The sequence below is a fragment of the Acromyrmex echinatior genome, chromosome 13, assembly GCF_024713525.1.
Source record: "Acromyrmex echinatior isolate Ae372 chromosome 13, ASM2471352v2, whole genome shotgun sequence".
NCBI lineage: Eukaryota > Metazoa > Arthropoda > Insecta > Hymenoptera > Formicidae > Acromyrmex > Acromyrmex echinatior.
This window is the reverse complement of record NC_141864.1, coordinates 7,375,855-7,389,710: the sequence shown is the minus strand read 5'-3', so window position 1 is coordinate 7,389,710 and position 13,856 is coordinate 7,375,855.

Sequence of the window (13,856 nt, the reverse complement as noted above, 5' to 3'; positions counted from 1 at the left end):
TTATTACTGTAATGTACTATATTTATAAACAGAGAAATATTTGTTATTCTGTTTAATTTACTATATAATTAATTATGGCTTTAATATAAATGCATGAGTTTTGATATTATTTTAATAATATTAGCATGAATATTTCACCTTTTAGTTCGCGATGATGTACGATTTATCCAATCTCATTCGCGTCAAAAATTGTTTGTACAAGAGTATTCTAAATTCTAGTACTCAGATTAAAATGTTCTTCATTTATCTGATTGTAATTATATATGAAAAAATTCATATATATTTATAACATAATTAAATAAAATAAAAGGTTAAGTATTTTAAATAGAAGAGAATATTAATGAATATAATAATGAATACGTTGAAATATGTTCTGATTTGAGTGCATTTTTTAATAGAGAGAGAATTTTTCTTTTTTTTTATATTATTTCTCATGTTATATATTCTAATGGTCCCGAAATTTTAATCTCCCTCGCAATTCTGAATATTTAACTTATAACTTTTAATTTAATTATTTTAATTTTATGATTAATATATAATATATTTCTACCCGCAGACGTGCATAATCTCGGAAAACATAATGGTAATGCGAAATTATTACCTAACTAGTTTGTTTGTAAATGAAAATAGCCCCGGTAAACCGGTAACGGATATATGTCGGCAGTCGTTGCGAAAAAAGGGGTTGCGCGGTGAAGGTTACAAATAGAAAGAGAAAGAGAGAGAGAGAGAGAGAGAGAGAGAGAGAGAACGAAAGAGAGAAGTAAAATAAAATCAGAACGGTGTCATATGCGCCTGCTTGCATGATAAATGTAGCGATTTAAAATCGAAATTTCTCTTTTCGTGTGCACGACGAGCCTCGACGTTTGACTAATGGTCCCGCATTAACTATTGGAGCATTAATAGAACGGCGCGTGGAAATTTTGAAAAATACATTCACCTCGACAAGAGAGATTAATATTTTGCAGCTCTATCTGCTTCGTTGCACTGTATGTCGCGCATTCTTTGGCTCATACAGACGGGGATCACGTTTCGGCCCCCGCTAATGATAATGGTTTAACGTGTTCGATCTGCATCGATTTTATCTGCAGCCTTGCACTATCGGAAATTCTTTGTCTAATAACGGGAAGAACGATACCTTTATTAGATAAATATATGTTTATTTATGAGATAAATAATATGTAATTTTATGTTAAAATCTTCATAAGTCTCTCTTTTTAATCTTACTTTATGAATATTATAAAATTAGAACAAAGAAATTAGAATAAGAGAATCATATTTATTCATATATCAGTTGCTTTTTATCTGTTATTTAGACTTTGCTGTAAATAATATTGATCGACAAAATTGCACTTTTCTTATGTTAAATTGATAAAGTGTTTCTTATAATATCTTCTGTCAGTTAAATTTATAAGAAAAGCACAGGATTTTCAATCAAATACTATACACACACATATATAATATACTATATATATGTTATATTATATATATATATACATCTAAAAATTCCTCTATTTATATTTTTTGCTTAGACATAAATAAATTATTTATAAGAAATAACTTTATAAGAAATATTAAATTTTACATAATTTTTTATTTATAAAAGTATAATAATAAGTACTAATAACGAGGCGATTGGAGTCGCTATAGAAGTTGCACAAACTAGATCAGGTTTTTTAAGTTAATGTAACATAATGTTTAATGTAGTAAATTTTAATATTTGACACTTTGCTCAACTACTAACGATGACCCCTATCGCTTCGTTATTACTATTTATTGTTATATTAAATATAAGGAGTTCATTAATTTATTGTTTTATATCGATTTTATTAATTTTTATTATAAAAGATTTTAAAGAAAAATAATTAATTTTAATTAAGAAAAAGTTCATAACGAGCTATCAAAACGTACAAGTTTTTAAACAAGGACAAAAAATGTCATTTACAAAAAAATTGAAGTAGTAAAAATTTAATCTGATTTTCAGAAATCAGTGTAAAAAATACATGAGAATTAGCTAAAATTACCCATTTAACAAAAAAAAATTGTCAATCAATAGTGTAATCTGCAAAGAATACAAACAGAAATGGCAACAGGACGAAAATAGTCGTTATAAAAATATTTGGAGGCTACTCACACTCCGAAGTCAACCCTTTCTCAGGTTGACTGAAACCTACTCGACAAAAGTGGTGGAAAGTATCGGGCGAGACGACAAGACCACCCATACGAAACAAGAGCGAGTTGACACTTGGGGCATCTAGTTGGACCAAATCTATTGTCAGGGGACCGGGAGGGGCGGGTTTCGGGGTCGGGATGGACTGTGCTTTACCGAGCGTGAAATATCCCTATTCTTTAAACCATAATAGTTGCCGTATTCTCTCTTTCTGTCTCTCTCCAAGTGTCACTCTTTTATGTTGTACAAAGCGTCGACAAACCATGAAACGCGAGCCTCCGTGATTGAGAGCAGATGAAGAAACCGCGCTCTCTCGAGCAATTCGCTAAGAATCCTTTGGTATCATCCTGTTCTCATCACAATTGTAATCTAACATTTGAACGATGCACTTGTATTTCTTTAAAAATAGAGAAAATACTTGTCAAATAACTTTGTTATTTTATTTTATTATTAGATGCCAATTGTGAGAAAAAGAATGAAGGATAAAAACAGAATTGTTTAGTTTTACAAGTAGGTACTAAAATATACGTTTTTGCAGAATATAATGGCAGATGCGATTTGAAATCTATCATTGAATATTAAAACGAAAGTGAAACAGAAACTTCCGCGATTTGTATAATAGGAATGAAAAGTAGAATGGCAGATACGGTCGATGCAGAAATGGGGGTGAGAAGAGTGAAAGAAGGACAGGGAAGGAAGGGGCAAATGGAAAGGCAGATGGATACGGAGAGGCGCGAGCGAGTGGATGGAGATTCCCCATGACAGAGGATGATAATAATCGGTCGAGCGTTTTCTTCCATTTCGCTTTATTATCATATTATTAAAAAAATCCCCGTGAAATGTTATTAAAATCGCTTAAATGTCGCGTGCCGCGGTGTGGCGCAGCCAGCCATTGTCCTTTAATTTAATAATATTAAGCGCGAACTTTTCGGGGGTTAACCCGGCAACGTGGGATGGGATCTCGGCGTCCGCCTACCCCTCGCCGTATTACCCAAATCGGATTCGTATAGTGCTCTCCTTACCGTGACCATTTAGGGAGATATCCCTCTTTATCGTTCACCAGCCGTTGAATATTTTTCGCGAATCATTTTCGAGATTGAGTCGCGAGTTTAATATGCGCGATAACGAAGTGTTGGAAAATCAAAATTAAAATGTTTCAACGTATATAGAGGATATAATATATACATATGAAGGATTCTTCACATAAATTAAACAAGTCCAAAGAGTTAAATTTTCAAAAACAAAAAACTTTTCCTCTTTAAACTGCTATGTTCATTATAGGTACATATAATACATAAAAAGATCGATTTTGCTGAAGAATCTAAAAATTTAGCTAGATATAAATCTGAAAAATGATTTGGCTGAACTATCAAAATAATTAGGACGATAAAATTAATTACTAGAATATCAAAACGTTTTACATTGCTTATTATGCTTAAGATTTCTGCAAAATTATTTTGATGATTCAGCAAAATTATTTTCAAATCTGTATTAGCCAAATTTTAGGTTCTTTAGCAAAATTACACTTTCATGGTGAAAATAATTAGATTATTAAAATGAAAAGATACTCAAGCATGATGAATATTGTAAAAAGTTTTGACATTCGACATATGGATAGTTATTGTAATTGCAGAATACGGTGTTGGAGATTTTCGAGAATTGTTCAGACAGAGATTTGTCTTGTCGCGTGTTTAATTTATGAGTCTGGCAAGCTGGATGTCGGTTAACTTTGATCTTTGCAAGGCTCTACATGTTATACTCTCAGCTTATACGAAAGTCATACATTTATAATTGTGATTCACTGCAGAATAGAATAGAAAAACTTCCGCAAGAGTTGCGAGATATTCCTAATGTCAGCATCTTCGTAAATAATTGATTATTTGGGTGGAATGCTTCGCCTTCTGGTGCTTGTCGTTATTCCTTCAATGGTTACGAAATTTTCGTCACCAGCTGCAACGATCGTCTGCAGATCGATCGATGTCTGAGAAGAATCCGAGCGGATAATAACGCGTAACTATAACGCCAGCGGCGCGAAGTAGAACGAATCAACGTCATTAGCGTCGATTTACTATTGGACGTGTCGGGATGTGCAACCAGGCGAATTGTTCGGTGCATTTGTCGCATAATGGTGCATAGATCCTGCATCGTTTCCTGATCCACAATACATTCGCATACACGCGCAAGTTCACGGTCGTGTTTTGCATGTATTATGCGCATGCATGGTACGCCTCTATTAAAATGATATTTCTTAAAGAATTCTAAATGCCGAGTCTTTCACGCTCCGATTACTTGCGATTGCTCCAATTTCTCATTTTAGGGCTAGTTTTTCTCCAAAGGGAAGGAATGATTTTGTTGAGAATAATTTTATTAGATTAAAATAATTATGTAGAATATTGATGATACTGCTACAAAGTATCAATATTCTAGTAAGTTTAGTGATTTATATAAATATTTTGATGATTCAAACAGAATTATTTTTTTAAATGTGTATATCTAGCTAAATTTTTAAATACTACATCAAAAAAGTTCTTTCCGTACAATTATTTTCTATGTAAATTTATTTATCTGTATTATTCAAGTGATTCAGAATTCATTTTCAATGTATTTAATTCCAAATATTTCGACAAAATTTTTTCCAAATCATTCGCAACATTTATTAAATTTACAATGATTTTTTTAAATTTACATCGTTTTAAAAAAAATTATTTTTTATTTTTATAAATTGTTTGAAATTTAAGAAAATATTGTGGGTAAAACATTATTTTATTAAAACTTGAAAGATGTTCGCTTGGATTTAACCATAATATGAAAAATTATTAATATGAAAAATTCCAATATGGAAAAATTATTTTTACTTTCATGAATAAGTCGTTTATTGTCTCCGGAACATTACTTAATAAATGTTTTACCTGGACAGACTGTAAAAAATGAGAGCATTGGAATTCGACAAGTTTCATATGTTACTTTTCAAATTTATACAATTTACAAATTATAATCTTGAAAGGTATAAATTTTCTTCTTACGTGATGCAATCTGGCTAAATAGACCTGGGACGATGCCAACGATGAAGCGATTCTGACAGAATGGACCGATGTAACGAGACGAAAGTGGATGATAGATCGTTCTTCTGTCCCGCGAATAGGCGTGCGATGATTGATTAACGGAGAAGCGACTTACGCGTACTGTCATTTGATTCGTGCCTATGGATACGTCGCGCTTTTATGTCAACTCGCTACGGATGCAGTTACGAATTGTATTGCCAGAGTTACTGTTCCCTTGCGAAATACCACGAACCATCGCGCGATTTTAACCACTTTAATCGGCACAAGAGACCACTCTTCTAAAACATTTTTTTAGATTTTTATTTAGTCTATGAACATGAATATGGGATTTGATAAAAATCGAATATATGAGAATTTCTTCTCTGATTTATACATTAACTTAAATTTAACTTGCTATAATTTCGTATTATTAAAACATTTGAATGCTGGAGATGATCGTACAAATTTGTGAAAAATACCAAACAACACATCTGCGTTTTTCCTGTTTTATATCGGAAAGTGCCATGATAAGAAAATTGTTATATGTACCTATACTTTTTTATCTCTTTAACAAGTTGAGAAAAAAATACTTCGATTATAAGATCTAATAAAGTCTTAAGAATTGCGGTAAAAGTTGAACGCCTTGGATACTTTCCAACAATAAGAGACGGTGATGTCATTATATCTTTGTTGTTTGTCAATATTAAACAAAGATTAAATAAATGATTCACTGTATTACACTGTGTTATTTATGCAGTGTCATCTCTTATCAGAAAATGCTTATTATCATCTTGCTGCGACGCTTATTTTTTAACAGCGCTGTGTGACATTCAACAGTTAAATTAAAATAATTTTAAAATTCGAACTTGTTAGTTTTACGTAACGAAAGAGACAACTTTACGAAGCGACTGACACGCGAGTAAACGATGACGACCGAAATCTCTGGGAAGCGCATACGGCGAGGAAATAACAAACGATCGAGAGAAAAATCAGCGAGTCACATTCGTAGGCTCGCAGGATCCTATGGGTCGCTTTCACGCTGCGTGATCGTGCGACACGATTGAATCAATCTGAGGGAGAGTCCTGGCGTGCGCGCAAGGGGTGCGTGCCGCCCTCCGTCCGATAAAGGGACGTGATTTTACGCCTCTCTATCTAGCATCCGCACTGTCTATTCCTCTCGCCCCGGAAAGCCGACAATTAGTCGCCTGCTTATGTCCGTGATTAATGGACATCTACGAGTGCGGCGAAACCGGCGGGCGTGTGTGTGTTCCAATAGCATGAGGTGAAAGAGAATGAGAGAGAGACGGAATGAGATGAGAGAGTTAGCTGTGTGTGGCCGTGATATTCCATTAATGGCCATTATATTCATCACGCGACAATGCGTGAAGTTCTTATGACGTTGCAGACGGTCGCGAACAGTTGCGTAATAGTACCATGTCATGGCCTGAATCTCCCCGACAGCTTGCAACGTCGCTTTTCCCGTAATAAATAGTAAAAGGGTATTAATAAAGCGAAATGCGAAATGGTATTTAGCGATAAGATGAATGTTAAATAGGCACACAGAAAAAGCGGTTTTGCTGTCAAAAATCTAAAAATATTAGGTCATTTAAAAAGTATCCGCGGTTTTTTGTTCAATTTTTGAATGAAAAAACCGCGGATACTTTTTAAATGACCCAATAGTATCTAAAAAATATCTAAAAATTTAGATACCTAATCATTTTGATGATCCAAATAATATTATTTTTAGATTTATTTTTTAGATAAAGTTTTCACCTTTTTATATGAAAAGAATGGTTTTGCTGAAATTCTAAAAATTTGAGTTGAATACAGATCTAAAAATAATTTCGCTTGGACCAATGGAATAATTATGTTGGACGCTTAAAATAGTTGCTAGAATGTTAAAATTTTTTGCAACATTGTTACCAATGTCTAAGCACTCTACATAATTATTTTGACGATGCAACAAAGTTATTTTAGAACTGTATTTTTAGAACTGTATCTAGCTAAAATTTTAGATACTTCAGCAAAGTCGTTCTTTTCTAGAAAAGTAAAGATTTCAGGTAAAAGTAAATACAAGTTAAAATAATTATGTATACTTAAACTGATGTAGAATGTTAAAATTTTTTGCAGCACTGTCGTCAACGTTTAAGTATTTTGTATAAGTATTTTGATGGTCCAACAAATTATTCTCAGATCTGTCTATAGTTAAATTTTTAGATACTTCAGTAAAACCATTCTTTTCGTGCAAAAAAGTGAAAGTTCCAGGATTATAAAAATTAAAACGATTAACAAATACGTTATTCAGTTTTATTAGATATAATACACAAGACGAGTCAGGATGAATTTCTCTTGAAATGATTAATATCCAAATGGTCAAGTTCTTTAATTAGATTTTTTTATACATTCTTGAGTCTGTTAATGTATACGTATTTGAAAAAAATCAATAAAATTTTCCTACATACTTGTAATCATATGAAACGACGTACAACCCCCGGCAAGGGTTGGGTATCGTAGAAAGTGCAAATATTTTCATATGCATATACGCAAATATAATCGCGCCTTCGGTAGGGACGTCTGTCACAAAAGAGCATATCACAAGAGCTGACACTACCGCGTCTCTAAGCAAACACGTAGTCGTGGCATGGCTTTTTTTCCATTTTTTTCTTTTCTCCCTCTCTTTTTTTTTTCTCTTCATGCGACACGCTGTTACACGGCGAGCACATGTATGCAAAGACAATATTTTGAATGTATAATGAACGGTGCGCACGCGGGAGTGGGGCTCACTGACAGGAGATCCAAAGAGGTTGCGGCTTGTCAATTCCGCAGAAGTTCCATTTCCATATTTTGCATTCGCGCAACACACAGCCATCTACAACAACAGTTTTTCGTCAGTGCTCCGACACGCGTATGGCTTTCGCGTGTGTTTAAGTGTGTGGACCTGGGCTACATTGTAGAATGTCGTGTGCGTGCGTCGAGCAGACCGTATTATTTTTCGTGTTCGACGTCGAGGCAAGAGGACCAATTCTCTCGGCGACGAAAATAAATACGCGCGCGCGGGTGGAAAAGGAGGAAAAACATATTTCGAAATTAATGAACAAAATTAATAGGAGCTGTCATAGGGGCGCGCGTTGCCGCTGCATTAATTAAAATGCGATACATAGGTATCGCGCGCACGCCCGTACATACGTTCGGCTTTCATAATTATAATCGTGTATCGCGAGAGGAAGGGTACATAGCTCGCGTGATTATGCGTGTAAATTAATTATACATTATACAATGCGAAACGTAATATGATCGTGTACATTTGTACATTACCCGTGAGAGACTATAAGTTTTAAATCGTCAGTATTTGTTAAGCACGAATATGGTTGATATGATGGAATAAACCACACTGATTGTGAGGGAAAAATTTTTGGTGTTTGTAACTATAATTATGTATTACTATAATTATGATTATTACTGCTAATTTTAGTAATAATAACTATATATGTGCAGTTCTATTAATAAATATATAATTGGCATTGAAAATGACTCAATCGTAATTATAAGATGTATTAGTTTAATTAACTTGTAGCTACTTTTTGGAGCATAAAATATGATTAGTTCAAAAATAAAATAAATTACAAATTATAGTAACAACTATTTTTATGATAATAATAATTATAATTTATAATCAATTTTGATACTAACTACATACATTTATTATATTAGTAAAATTATACATATAACTATTATTTCTAATATTATAGCAATAATATATAGAACCGTTATGATAACATACAATTACATTAAAAAATCAGAAACTTTTTTCTCAGTGCATTTGGATTTTTCCAAAAGCTTATTATTAGCTTAAATTAAACAATGTTATAAAGTAATAAATAAAAGTAATTGATATAAATTATTAAGATAATTTTTGCGATCGATTATGGAATCTTCTTCGGAATTCTATGATCTATCGCAGACTTCCGAATTTCGGAATAGCGTTCTTAAAAATTTTAGCCGTCCGGGTCGAAATTTTAGGAAATACCACGATCGAACGTAGATCACATATAGGTCAACAACTCCGTGACAGCTACTTAAAGCGTGCGGTTTCCCAAAGGACTATTTGGCCAGATTAGCCCGCGTAAGTGTGCTCTAACTCTAATCCTGTTAAAATGTTTGCCAACCAAGGGAGAAGCTGGGAGCGCGGGGCACCGAATTGTGCTCCTCTTGTGTCCGGATGTACATGATGTTCGTTTATATTTGCACAGCTTGGTCAAACATTGGAGTGTGCCTTTTAGTAACCCCCGACGCCTCCGGCAAAAACGCGGGTACGCTGTTATGGGGATTATATTTGGTGCGCGACGGTAAAGATTTAAGATCGGCGAGATTTGCCCTCCGCATTTATTCGAAAGATACACTGCCATAAAAAAGCAAGCCCTATTCGATAAGACATTAAGGTTCAATGTTTGCAAGTATATACGTGTATATACGTGTAACGATGTTATATGTATAAAGCGTCAGCATAATTGATTATACGCGGAAGCAATATTTAATTGGACAATAATGATGTGAGCGATAATGTAAGAGCAGGGCCAATTAGCAGCGTTGCGGTTGCGGTCCGCGCCAGCCATATATGTCAAATTACGGCGTATCGAATATAAACGGAAACATTGAACTAACAATGCCGTTAAAAATAATGACGTTTACTGGAATTGCAAATCAGATGCAAGCGGAAAATACCGTTCCCACGAAGGATTGCGTATATTTTTTTTACATAATCGATATATCGATAAACGGGGGACTTGAGTAAAAAATTTAAGAACAGTTGTAAAACAAAAAATATAGACAAATTCAAGAAAAAAACATAGTAACTGTAAAGCTAGAAAATTTCATGTGAATTAATGTAGGTACATAATTGAATAAATTCCCAAGCAGAACAAGTAATTGTGATATCAAAATGATGTCAAAATAACTCCAAAATGATTATTAAGTCACTTTTCAATCATTTCCGATTCATTTTAATGTCATTTTGACTTTATCGTGACTCGTTGCTCCGCTTGGGTTGATGTGATTGAAAATTGTTTTATAGCTATAATAACTATAAATAGTTTATCCCCTCCCCCAACTACATACACACATTAATTCTACAAAACTTGTATAGTTGTTACTTTTATCATCGCTATGTCTTATTTTCTAAGTGCGTGAAATATAAATAAAACATAAATGATTAAATAAGAAATAAACAAATATGTAAAATATATGAATGTAAAATATAAATTAATAAATAGAAATCTCAAGAAGAAAAATGTAACGAAGAAATAATATGAATGCATAAGGTGCTCTATTTATATCATCACAGTTCTCTACAAAAAAAAAACATTCGGGAAATGTAATACGCATCTTTTCTACACGTGTATCAGTTACAGATTATCACAATTTACGCATTAACGCGGTGTTTGAGGAGGAAACGGGATGATGACGGTCCCGCGATGGCAAAGCGAAAAGCGAATTATGTGACACACGTAATGACGGGGCAATGCGTCATAATAAAATCCTCGATCTCGTGTCAGGAATGCGCGCTATTGCATAGTCGGCTGGCAATCGGCCATTATGCCAATTCCATTATGCCGGTATTATTGCCGGTCACCCTGGAGAAGAAGAGTGACTGATGACGCGCGCCCGATCCTTTGCAACAATGCCTTAACAGCCGTGCGATAGTTTGCCATTGAAAAATTCGAGAAAAAAAGAGAAGGAAAAAGACGCGGGAAAGAGGCGGAAAAAAGAAAGAGAGAGAGAGAGAGAGAGAGGAAGGGAGGGGGAGAGAGAAGGAAACTGTCGAAAGTGGGCGGCATAATTCGACCGTTTCTGAAAATGGGGAAAAAATGGTTAGGGGTTGGTTTAGTTGGGAGCAGAGTCAGACCTTTTTTTGGCGCACGCGAAGTTTTTTTTCGAGGAAAATGGGGTAAAGCCGGGCGACCGCGTCAGTCGATTTTATTGTCGGGGACTTGATTTTGCGACCATTATTAGAGGTGCCGAACGCGCAATCGTCGCTCTCGCCACAAATACGGGGTGTTACCCGCAGAGTTTTTCTCCTTTTATCTGGTGGTTCTTTCACATCTCAGGAAAACTCGTTAATAAATTTCTTAGTTTTTTCTAATATTTTTTCCATGGTTTTTCCTAGGATTTAATGCATGATACGTACTTATATGAATAGACATATATATGTAATAGTTGAGCTGTTAAAAAAATTTATATTTTATTTAATGAACGTTGCCGTAATGCGAAATTATTTCGGTTTTATCGTTTCCATCGTCCAGTATAATAAAATGTGGTAATTAAGGAATTTAAATTGTGTAAGGTAGATATTATAATTTACAATTGCACTGATTTATTATATACAGCAAATCTTTAAATTATTAGATTAAATATTTATTGATTATCTATCTTAGTTTGCAATTATTGTTTAATTTTTGTTCACATTTTACATCGTGCTATAAATTTTATTAAATGATAAATAGATGATAAGTAGATATTTAATTAAAAGTGTCAAAAATCTTAGAATAGATAGGTGTGTTGCTTGAACGGACTGTACCTGCTATATTACCTGTTATTATAGCCAAGTGTTAACCAACGCCTTTAACGAAGGGGTGTCGTCCCTTTCACCGTCTCGCTTCCTCCTTCTAGCCGGTTCATTGAGATAGAAGAGAACTCCCCCTCCATTCCGCCCTCACATAGTAAGAGAGTAAGCAGTACGGTCGATCCTGTGTAAACGTGTACAAGGTGTTGTAAAAGTATCATATTTTTTAATAGCGAATTTTTGGCGAAATTAAAAGCGATCTTTCAATAAAATTTTCATTGGACATCCATGCTTTTTGATCTTTCAACTTCTAGATTTAAATAATTTTTAGAGAATCTGTTATTAGAATTTAAAATTATTTGTGTATGATAAACATGATATTATATTTCGTTAATACTTGTTCAATAATTATTAATATTACTTTAATTAGCAATGTATTAATTTTATTATATATTATAATTTCAGAGAAAAGTTAATTACTCTATTTATGAAAAGATTTTATGATATATAAGAAAAAAATCAATTAATATTCGTATAAATGGATAATTTTATTTTATATTAATGAAAACTTATCTTTTTCTCTCTCCGAGAAGAGAGAATACGCGCGATGGTTGAATCAAGATAATAGAAATCCACAATTCACAATGTAATTACAATGTTTGGAATGCATATCGCGGATTACCATAATAAAGTTTGAACGCATAAATTATTACGAGGTATATCCAACGCTGATTAGTTTCATGAACCCGTGACGTGATAAATTCTAAAAGACCGCCATATGGTGTAATAAACTTTCCTGTCTAAAAAGCAAGAAGACATGAGATCTTATTTAAAAAAACATAATATTTGCTTTTAAATCTGTCAATTAATTCAATTTTTGTTAAAATTTATAAGTATATAAATCATATACTTATAAATTTTAATAAAATTACACTATTATGTTAAAGATATATACAACAATTATACATATTACGTTATTATCATTGCATATTAATTGTAGTTGTTTTATTAAAAATCATTACATTAATTTTTTTCTTTGTAGTAAATTCAATGTTTCAACATTTCTTATACATCTATTTTAAACTCTGATTTATCTTTCGCGATTAAAACTGATATTTTCCCAATAATGCACCAATAATCGTTCCGCTTTCTGATTACTGGAAAGAAAAGGTTGGTCTATCGCAACTGGAGGGTAGAAAAGAATCCCAATACATCGTTGAGAAGGCTATACGTACATATGTAGACGATAGAATCAGTCGTCTGCCTCGAGAGAAACCGACGGGATGAGGGTTGAGACGAAATGCGAGGGAGAATGTCAGTGGGTGGGGAAGAGGATATATTGAGAGAGGACCAAGTGAGAAGAAGAGAGAGAAAGAGAGAGAAAAGGAAAGAAAAGAGAGCGAGAGAGAGAGAGAGAGAGAGAGAGAGAGAGAGAGAGAGAGAGAGCGAGCGGGGGTGTGTCTCAGCGCCTGGCCGCGACATCGCCAATTAGTCATCGACGCTTAAAAACAGCGGGGGTGCGCTGCTCCACCTACCTACCCCTTGCAGCTCTCTGGATGCAAACGGATGCGCGAGTGAGCGAGTGACTACCCGCATCGCGTCGCATCCTCGCGAGAGGAAGAGCATTTTATCGCGCTCCACTGAAGTGACTTACTTGCATACTGTCGCCGTTCAACCGCACCCTCTCTCGTGGTTCAGTCCGGAGGCTGCTTAATTGCGCCCCGACTCGAACGGGCGCGCGATGACTTACCATTTTTTTTTTCTCCCTTTTTGCACGAATCACATCGGATTACATCGGAATGCATTATTTAAGAGATCAATACGTATTTATACAATAATCACGAATCGTGTAAAAAAATATATAACGATCAGAATAAATAAAACATTTTTTTATATTTTTTTTCGGAATTAGATAATATTGGAACACGGTATTGGCGAATTGATATGGTCAGCGAATTGATATTATATTTATAGGTCTTGTATTTATAGATCGATAGTATATCTAAATATTTTTTCTTAGTTTACATTTTAAAATTTGAAAAATTTATAGAATAATATAGAAATTTAACTATCAAGTATTCATTACAGA